Here is an 11,328-nt window from a genome sequence, read left to right on the forward strand (position 1 = left end):
ATTTCGGGACCTAGGCTGAGAATGGCTTGCACTGACAAGGCAAACGTGGGTGGTCGCTGTGCATGTCACGGCGTCTTTGGTAACCTCGGGCGCTATGACTAGACGAGGAATTAGACGGCCTGCAATTTAAATTTCAAGCGAACAAAAATGACCTCCAGATCCAAGGAAAGAAGAAAGCGCTTTTCAAACGCTGAAAAGGTGATTTTCAACTTTAAAGTTACCGAGTAAGGTCACAATTTGTGACAGAAGCATTACATGGATGTAGTTGGAAAGAAGACAAAAACGTTGCTGAGCAATCTGACTGGTTCTCAAGTTTTGCATTTTTCTGTTGTTTGCTTTGAGATGTACAGTTACTTCAGAGAGGGGGGAAGCACAGGCGAGAACCCCCAAATCAGGAACCGCTCGGGCTGACACGGTGTATTCTCTCACGTTCTGACGGTAGAGAATACTCTGTGGTATACGATGTGTGCCAAACATTGTTTCATTTTTGCAAGTGTGCCTCCCACCTGATTTAGTTACACTTACTCGTTCTTGTTTACTACTCTGCCTTTTTGTGGTGGCTGTTGATAGTTGTAATCCTTCCATTTTAGCAGTTTATCACCTTAAAAGTGGTAACACGGATATGCTCACTTTGTGAAGATTCATCAGGATGTACAGTTACAATTTTTACTCTTGGTATGCATGTTATAATTCAGTAAATTTAAACAGTAAACAAAGACAATGAGAAAAGGATAATAAAAATGATGATAGTTTAAAGAAGTATATTGAAATTGTTTATTAATCTACTCTGAAGTTTTTAAGATTTCGTTTCTAGACTATTATAGCAAAGAATTGGAAGTAACTGCATTCCATTCTTATTCTCTTATTGTTGTGTTTAAACAGCAAAAGGATTACACCAACTAAATACTCTGGATATTCAATCTCAAAAGATTCTAAAACACATCTGTTGGGTAAAATATTCATAGGAATTTAGAATTCATATCGTTATTCTGTATTTTTCAAAATGTAACAATACATTTAAAATTAGTTTTACTTTTCCAACATAGTGTTATTACTTTGCCAGAATTGCATACAAATTTAAACAATTATGAAAAATATATTCTGTATAGGTAGACTAAGTAGGTTCTACAGTTTAGATTTTTAGATGGTATATTCAAAGAGAGTCTATGTACTGTTTCCAGTACTGTGATAAAATAATCCTGTGCCTGTATTCTTTAGAACCAGCTTCCTCTCAGGCTGCCTTATTTTCTGTTTGTAAACAGTGATCTGTTCCTATTTCATCTAACTGTTGCTTACCACAACGTGTTTCAAAAGGCGTAAGCAGAGGTAGCACCCTGAGTTTTAATAGCAGTATAAGTTCAATGGAGTATTAATATGAGAAAAACAATTACCAATTTGTATCTTTCTCTGCTTTTTTGGGGGGTAACTGATCTCTACAATGATAAAAGCATGTCTGGGCGGAAGCAGAGAAAAATCACAGATTTCTTGTTGAGACGCATATCCAGAATGATGTAGCCGTTGACAGTCAGCAGTAGCGTATTCAAACTTGGAGTGCATTGTTATGCATTCCTCCCAAAATTCTTTTATTCTTATTTAGGAAAACAGAAACTATGTAATAAAGCAGACTCTTTAATGTATCAGTCAAGGAGTGCCTCAGCCTTTTAAGTCCATGAGTAAATCATTTGAAGTTTTAGCTAAATACAAAGAAGCCAGCAGTTAAGTTGTAATTGTTAAAATGTATTCAGTCTGATAAACATTGGGGTAGGAACTGAAAGTACAGAATATAATTACCCCAAATATAGTAAAACTATAATTAACTGAGCCCACCCCAAGCCCTCAGTTAACTAAGTTTTTCACCTCCACACTTCATTTTTCAAAAAAAGTATTTTAATTATAAAAATAATCATAAGAAAATATAACAAATGGAGATTAATCCCACAAGCAATACAAATGGTGTGTTTTGAATATGTTCACTCATTGTTTTATTTACGATTTTTACAGTAAAGAACAAGGAGTACCTATGATTCTGGGTTTGTCCGTTTTACCCTGAATCTCTATGAACTTTTGTTTTTTATAGCTTGAGATTATTTAAATGGGTGCATACAAGTTAAAATTGTTACACAGTCAACCTCCTGTATCCACGGGTTCCTGTACCGAACATGTACAGACTTTTTTCCCTTTGTCATTATTCCTTAATACAGTATTACAACTATTTACATAGCATCTATGTTGTTTTAGGTATTATAAGTAATCTAGGGATGATTTAACGTATACGGGAGGATGTGGGTAGGTTATATGCCATTTTATGTAAAGGACTTGAGCATCTGAGGATTTTGGTATCCGTGGGGGTCCTGGAACCAATCCCCCTCAGGTACCTAGGGACAACTGTATTTCTTTGTGATGAATTTAACTTTTACATTAAGTAGTGGCCCTCTTTATCACCAATACTGCTTTTTGTTTTAAAATGTATTTTGTCAAATAATAAGTTAACCATCCCAGGTCTCTTTTTACTGCTGTTTGTCCGATACACCCTTTCTCTCTCCTTCCTCCTTTCCCCTCTAGCCCTCTTCCTCCTCCTCCTCCTTCTTTCTTTTTCTTCTTCTCCTTCCTCTCCCGCTCTCTCCTTTCGCCTGACCTTAAACTTTAGGAATCTCTTGGAAACTTCACATAGCTGGGTTTTGGCTTTTTGTCTAATAGGCAATCTATTCTTTAATTTTTCATTCATGTGGAACTTATGTATTCCATTTCTATTAATGCTACCTTTGAAATTTTACCATGCATATTTACTAGAACAAAGCTTTAAATTAAATAATATCTTAAACCCTCCCTCCAGACAATCCAAGGACCTTAGAACACTTTAAATCTGGTCACCCCTCTTATTTTACACAGGTACTTATCTATACATTTGTATGTCGCTTATATGTTTGCTGTTTTATTTACTTACCATTCCTTCTCATATCTCAGACCATCATTCTATGATCGTTTCCTTCTTTCTGAAGTAAATCTTTACAAGTTCCTTTAATGGAGGTCTCTTGGTGGTAAATTCTATTTTTGTTTATCTAAAAATGTCTTCGTATCACTTTCATTCTTAAAAAATAGGTTGGACCTGGGGCCGGCCCCATGGCATAGTGGTTAAGTTCAGCAGTGGGGGTTCACAGGTTCAGATCCCAGGCATGGACCTACACCACTTATCAGCCATGCTGTGGCAGCAACCCACACACAAAATAGAGGAGGATTGGCACAGATGTTAGTTCAAGGCTAATCTTCAGCCAAAAAAAAAAGTAGCTTGGACCTACAATGCAAGACTGACACTTTGAAGATATTGTTCCATTCCTCCAGGTTTTCATCATTGCTGTTGCACCTTTCTGGATGATCTCTCTTCTTTTTCTCCAGCTGCTTTTGGAATCTTTTTGTCTTTGCTGTTTCACTATGGTGTATCCATACCTGAGCTTCTTTTACTCTATTTGGAAGAATAGATTTATATCTATGATCACTTCTGGAAAATTCTCAATCATTATCTCTTAAATTATTCCTTTTCCTTGGTTTGCCCTACTCTCTTCTTTTAGAGTTCAGAATAAATGTTTCTTTTCCCTCTTCTGTTCTCCATATCTCATAGCTTCTTTCCTACTTTCCATTTTCTTACCTCTGTGTGCTGCATTCTGGGGAATTTCTTCAGCCAAATGTTCCGATTCACCCTTCAACTATGTTTCACTTGTTGTTAAACCCCTACATTGACTTTTCTTATTTCTAAAAATCTATTTTTCATTTTTAGAAGTTCCATATTATTGTTACACAGATCTTTCCCATTATTCCTGATAGTCTCTTATTGCTTGCCCATGTTTGTGGTTCCATAATTTATTTCTTTAAACACTTCTTACCTAGTTATTCTAGACTCTGTACTGACAATCCCAATATCTGAATAAGTTGTGTGTTTTTTCTCTCTCTCACCTATGGTGGCTTGCCTCCATGTATACTTGGTGATCTTAGATTGTGAATTTATATTTCCTTGATCTTAATATGTGGGAAGTCTCATGGCTTAAATTGAAGACACTTTCTCTCAAAGATGATCTGCATCTGCTTCTGCTGTGTGCCCAAGGGTACTAGCAACCTGAGGCCACTTTCACTCTTTCTGTGGTGTCCCCTAAATGCATGAGTATCTGGTTCATCTCTTCACACAGAGCTGCTATTGGCATTTGCACTCTGACCAGCTCCACCTCTCCAGTGTGCATACAGAGCCCTGCTCTAGTCTGTGCTCAAGATTTATTTCTCCTTATTTGTTGGGAATAGGGATCTTTGATGATTTTTCTAATTTCTGAGAGCCAGGCAAAACTGTTTTTGAAGGACTGGTGCTGTGTCCTAGTAGTTAAGTTTGGTGTGCTCGACTTTGGCAGCCCAGGTTCAGTTCCGGGGCACGGACCTACACCACTCGTTGGTGGCCATGCTGTGGTGGTGACCCACATACAAAACAGGACAGCTGGCACAGATGTTAGCTCAAGGCAAATCTTCCTCTGCAAAAAAAAAAAAAAAAAAAAAAAAATTTGATCTAGTATCTAGTTGTTTTGAAGTAGGATGATTCCCCCACAGTATCAAGTCCACCATGATTCTGGAAGCAGAAGTCATACCCACAGTTTTGCATCCTCTGTGTTTTATTCAATAACTATGAATGGATCATAGGTTTCAGGCTTGTGTACTGGTGAGTGCTATTTACTGAGACAAAGAATATGGAAAGGAGAACAACATTAAGGAGGGAGATGTTAAACTTAGTTGACCTCTCAGTCCTCCTGAGTCATCTGAGTGAAAGTGTTGCATGGCAGTTGGATATACAGCTCTGTAGTTCAGAAGGGACATCTGTAACATTTCAAAAATGAGCAGAGGAAGAGAAGAGCCAGAGAAGTTAGGTGGGAAGTCAGGAGCCAGAAGGTCCAAAATGCCCAAACAAGAGAGTTTTTCTAAATGGTAGGAATGGTCAACAGTAGCAAATAATGCTGAGAAGTCAAATAAGATGACAAGTGAAAGATGTCCATTGGGTTAACAACAGAGAGGCTGCTTTAGAAATCAGCAAACACGGGTTCAGGTGAGCAGTGGGGAAGTAAACCAGACTGCAATGGGAAAAGGGGAAAATGGAAGGCCAAGGGGCTGAGACTTTCTTCACGTGGGAATTTGACAGTAAAGGAAAGAATAATAGCCAAGGGGGCATCTGGGTAAAGGAGAAGGTGGTTGTTTTCATCGGAGAGTCTTGAACATGAGTAAATGCTGATGGGATGGCACTAGTACGGAAGGAGATGTTACAGAAGTAGGAGAGAAGGAAGATATATAATATCTTGGGGCTCTGGTACAGTAAAAACAAACAAACAAACAAAAACACCTGGGATCCAAAGCCCAGTTGGATAGAGTTGGCCTTAGACAAAAGATGGGACCTCTTCCTTGTAACAGCTGTGTATCGTTGTAACTTTTTCTTTTTTTACTGCAGTATAACATACAGAAAAGTGAACCAATCATAAATATATACCTTAATTTTCACAAAGGTCATCAAGAAACGGGACAACATCAGGAGCCCAGGAGCCTCTTCTTGCCTTTTTGTGTGTGTGTGAGGAAGATTGGCACAGATGTTAGCTCAGGGCCAGTCTTCCTCTGTTTTGTGTGGGACGCCACCGCTGTGCGGCCTGACGAGCGGTTCTAGGTCTGCGCCCCGGCTCTGAGCCTGTGAACCCCAGGCAGCCAAAGTGGAGCACAAGAACTCAACCACCATGCCACCCCGCCAGCCCCTTTTCTTGCCTATTTTAAGTCGCTACTCTCCTCGTGGAATTTTAACTACTTTTCTGACTTTTCCTTAGAGGTCAAAGGATAATTTTGCCTGTTTTTGAACTTTATGTAAATAGACACACAGTAGGTCTTTTTTTGTGACTGTGTCTGGCTTGTTTTGCTCAAGTGTGTTTGTGAGAGTCATTCATATTGTTGCATGTAATTGTAGGTTGCTCATTCTCGTTGCTGAATAGTATTCCACTGCATGACTATACCATTATCTATCCCTCCCACTGTTGGTGCATATTTGATTGGTTTCTAGGCTTTTGCTATTATGAATATAAACACACCTGTGCGTGTATTTTGGTGAGCAGAGGTAAGCAGGTACCTAGGAGTGGGGTTGCTGGCTCATAGGTTCAGGTTTAGTAGATGTAACAACGTTCCAGAAAGTTCGTACCTTTTTCCCTGGCCCCAGCAACGTACGAAGGTTTCAGTTGCTCTACATCCTCACCAACATTTGGTATTATCTCTTTTTTCAGTTTTAAACACTTTGCTGGGTATGTAATAGTAATTTATTATGGCTTTAATTTGCATATTCCCAATGACACAGCTGAGTATCTTTTTCATATTTTTGTTAGTCATTTGGACAGTTTTTTGTGAGGTGCTTGTGCAAATCTTTGCCACACATTTGTTGTTTGTAATGACTAGTAGTCCATCAAGTGGACACATCATAAGTTGTCCTTTCTTCTTAAAAAATCAAGCTGGGAAATAATAAAAGTAAACTTAGTTATGATTTGTGCAGTGGTGAACTTTCAAAGGCATGAAAATGGATAAATGCATTTTTAGAAAAATGTCTAACAGCAAGATTTAAAACATAAAGTGTGACACTTTACTCAATTAATCAAATGTATTAGACGTTGCTGCTCTGACTACCCAGGATCTACTCTTCTGCTTTGCTAACAGAACCATAAATTTGCCCCTCCTTGGTGGGTGGGGGTGGGGAGGTGTTACAAACCCAATCTAAAATACCTCCGAAAATGCCCTTCCAGCCAAGGCGGTCATCTGATCCGTTGGCCAATGAGCTGAAATAGAAGTTACTTCATGGAAAGCTCCTTTTTCCCTGGTATTTTAAAAAAAGGACAGCCCAGCTGGCGTAAGCTTTCTGCCTTTCACATGGCCTCCCTTGCACACTGTGAGAGGCAGAGCCACACTGCAGTGGCTGTTCATGACTGTGCTGAGGGGGCTGGAGCAGGACCCGCTGTCTCAGGTGGCTTGCCCTGCCTCCCCCAGACTCTTGTTACGTTGGATAAACAAACCCCTTATTGGGTTAAGCTACTGTGATCAGCTTCTGTTAAGCGCCACCAAGCCCTGTAGTAACCAGAACATCCATTTTCCAACCCTCCTCAGGTTCTAAACATTTTGGCTTACCCAGGGTTGTTTTCCATGAGTTAAGCACTTGAGGAAATGCTTTGTATTTATTGTGTCCCTATTGTAATAATGACTGAATTGGCCATACCATGGAAAATTACTCCTGCAGTTTTGTTGCAGTAAGACGTTAAATCATGCCCTGGAGGCTTCAAGGATTTCCTGTACCTTCCAGAATGTCACACTAGCTGATAGAAAATTCTCTCTGAGTTTTGACTCATTTTTTCTGATTTGCTGGATGCAGAAAGAGGATCTGGAATCCTCTGTGGAGCACTTTATTCCAAGGAAGTTACACTTGAATTTGAGAGGGGTTTGTTGTAGAATTCCAAGGGGAAGGGCGCAGAGCCTGTAAAAACACTGGTCGTCTTGTCATCTGATATGTGAGAGAAATGCAGGCGCTCCATACCAAACACCCCCAAAGAGATAACACAGCTCATTTTTCTTGATCTCAGCCCCAGAAGACAAGCAATGAAATTTAATTTAAGTAGATAGTCTTCCAAAAAAGTATTAAAATGAGACTTTGAAATTTGTTTTCTTTTCCTCTACTAAAGCTCAGCTCTCACTTCTAGGGCTCAGTGTGTTTCTGGGCCCACAAACATACTGATTAGAGAAGTGAAAGTATAAATTGAGCAGTGATATGTTGCATTTAAAAACAATTTTTAAAGTGGATGTTAAAACAGAGGTTTTTAAAAATATCATTTGATATTTGAAGAACACTGACATCCCCAACACGGGCCGCAGCTCCTTCATCCTTATTGAGAAACATGTTAGGTAGCTAATTGTGGCCAAGACGAGATTCTCAAGGACCATGTTGGTGGCTTCTGTTACCTTCCCATTTCAGGCTTGTCCAGACTCATGACCTGAATGGAGGTACACTGACCAAAGAGACCAACCACAGAACAAAAGCATAAAGACGCATGTGAATGGAGAATAGAGTAATTATACTAATTCCAGGTGAAAAGGAAGGGTTTTTAGAGGTGAATAGAAAACAAGACTAAGTAGATAATGAATGTGGTGTTCAGAACTGTTAATAACTGGAATTCCAAATGATGTCTAGGGAAGATGAAGTGGAACACTCCCAATATCATTCCTTTATGTTGTAGAGATTAAACTTGTTTGACGAATACTTCTGTGGCTGTGCTTTCAAGACCTCTTTAACACAATGTATTTAATTTGAACAATGTATTTGCCATCAATTCTTCTTAATACTACGAGTAAACATTCCTTGTAGTATTAATATTTTTCGAATCATGTAACAAGTATTAAGCTCTTGCTGTAGCTGTACATTCTGGTATGTGCTAAGGATGACACAAAAGAAGGTCCCTGCCCTCAGATTTAAGGTCTAGGCTGGGAGGTAACACATACAAGGAAGGTAAGCAACGTGGTCTGACTGTGGGCTGTGTAAGAGACAAAGGTAGGAGTGTACACCGTTAGGTCACAGAATCTAACGTTTCATAGAAAAGGTTCAACTACTATTAAACCCTAAAGAATAGGAAGAATTGAGGTTTGATTTTCAAAAATTGTGGAGAGAACACAAGCTACAGATTTCCCCTCCTGCTAGAAAAGGTAGCCCATAGATTAAGAGAAGATATTTGCAAAGCATACATCTAGCAAAGTGATCGTCCAGAATATATAAACTTTAAACCAATAAGAAAAAGAGTGACAACCTGTAAGAGAAGTGAGCAAATACTTGAATGTGCACCTTACAAAAGGTGGTTCCCAAGGCCAGTAACCACAGGAGAAGGTGCTCAGCTGCCTGAGTCACCAGGAAAAGGCAAGTTACAACCACAACGGACCATCTTACATCCATTAGGATGTCTGCTATCAGAAAGACAGAAAACAAGTGTTGGTGAGGATGTGGAGAAATTGGAACCCTTGTTCACAATTGGTGGGAATTTAAAATGATGCAGCTCCTATGGAAAACAGTATGGTGGTTTCTCAAAAAAATAAAAGTGAAATTACCATGTGGTCTAGGAATTCCACTTCTGGGTGTATACCCCAAAGAATTGAAAGCAGGAACTCAAACAGATATTTGTACACCCATGTTTGTAGCATTGTTATTCACAATAACCAAAAGGTGGAAGGAGCTCAAGTGTCTATTGATGGATGAGTGTATAAACAAACTGTGGTATGTACATACAATGGAATATTATTCAGCCCTTAAAAAGGAAGGAAATTCTGACACATCCTGTAACATGGATGGACCTTGAGGAAATTATGCTAAATGAAATAAACCAGTTACAAAAGGACATATAATGTACGATTCTACTTATATGTGGTACCTAAAGTAGTCAGATTCATAGAGACAGAAAGCAGGGTAGTGGCTGACTGGTAGGGGTTGGGGAGAGGGGAAATGGGAGTTATTGTTCAACGGGTACAGAGTTTCACTTTTGCAAGATGAAGAGCTCTGTGGATGGATGGTGGGGATGGAAGCATGACACTGTGAGTGCACTTTATACCACTGAACTGTACACTTGAAAATGGTTAAGATGGTGAATTTTATGTGTATCTTACCACAACTAAAAAAAAAAACTAAAAAGAACACACAATGCAGTGCCACTGTTTACATTTCAGAATGGCAAAAATGAAAAAGACAGAAAATACCAAGCATTACCAACTAGAACCATACAGACACTGCCATGAGGAGTGTAAAATAGCATAATCATTTCAGAATGCTGTTTGCAGTGTCTGCTAAAACGGACGACCCCACAATTCCGTGCTTAGGAATGTATCCAAGTGAAATGCTCACATCTTCTCCAGAAGTCTATGAGAATGTTCATAGCATGGTTCCTAATAGCCCTAGAGACTACCGAAATGCCTATCAACAGAAGAATGGATGAATAAATTACGTTGTATTTGTACAATGGAATATTGTACAGAAAGGGGAATAAACAAAACTACAACTACTTTCAACAACGTAGATGAACCTTACATTCAATTAGGTAAAAGAAGCCAAAGTGTATCCTTTTGGGGTGCATTATTTGAAGGGTGTCCTGGGGTGCTGTTATAGTCCTGTTTCTCCATCTGGGTGCGGGTTGTATGGGTTTGTTAACTGTAAAAATTCATCAAGCTATATACCTTTGATTGGTGTGCTTTTCTGTATTTTGGTCACACTTCCAGAGTTTTGGTTTTTTTTCAAAGATTGGCACCTGAGCTAACAACTGTTGCCAATCTTCTTTTTTTTTTTCTGCTTTTTCTCCCCAAATCCCCCAAGTACATAGTTGTATATTTTAGTTGTGGGTCCTTCTCGTTGTGGTATGTGGGACACGCCTCAGCGTGACCTGATGAGTGGTGCCATGTCCGCGCCCAGGATCCGAACCAGCAAAACCCTGGGCCGCCAAGGCAGAGCCTGCGAACTTAACCACTCGGCCACGGGGCCGGCCCCAGAGTTGTTTTTTAAACCCAGCAGGCGTGTGTGTGTTTGTGTGTATGTGTGTGTGAGAGAGAGAGAGAGGGAAAGAATTTATAAACTGATTCTAATATTTATATGGAAATGCAAAGGACCAAGAATAATGAAGATAATTTTGAGGAAGAACAAAGTGAGGGCGTTTACTATTGGCTACAAGACTACAGTACATGTGCCATCGGCACAAGGACACACATGAAGGCCAATAGAATGGAGTAGAGGCTCCAGAAATTAAGTTGGGGTGGAGGAGGGGATAGTCTTTTCAACAAATATCGCTGGAGCGATGAAGCGTCTGTATGCAAAAAATGAACCGCTACCCTCACATCTCACTCTGCAAAAATTAACTTGTAACAGATCCCAAACCGAAACATAAGCGCTAAAAGGATAAAACTTCCAGAAGAAAACAAAAGAGAAGATCTTTGTGACCTTGAATTAAACAAAGAATTCTTAGACAACAAAAAGCATGAACCATAAAATAAAAAAATTGATAAATTGGACTTTATGAAAAAGTTTTTAATTTCTGCTCTTTATAACTGGAACTCTCCTACACTGAGGATGGGAACGTGAAATAGTACAAGCACTTTGGGAAGCAACTTGGCAGTTTCTTAAAAATGTAAGCATACACCTACCACATGACCCAGCTCTTCTACTCCTAGGTATTTATTCCGTAGAATTTAAAATATGTGGCTACACAAAGACTTCCATAAGAATGTTCTCAGCAGCTTTATTTGTAATAACCAAAAACTCGAAAACCA

This window comes from Equus asinus, chromosome 21 (assembly GCF_041296235.1).
Source record: "Equus asinus isolate D_3611 breed Donkey chromosome 21, EquAss-T2T_v2, whole genome shotgun sequence".
In the NCBI taxonomy this organism is placed as follows: Eukaryota; Metazoa; Chordata; class Mammalia; order Perissodactyla; family Equidae; genus Equus; species Equus asinus.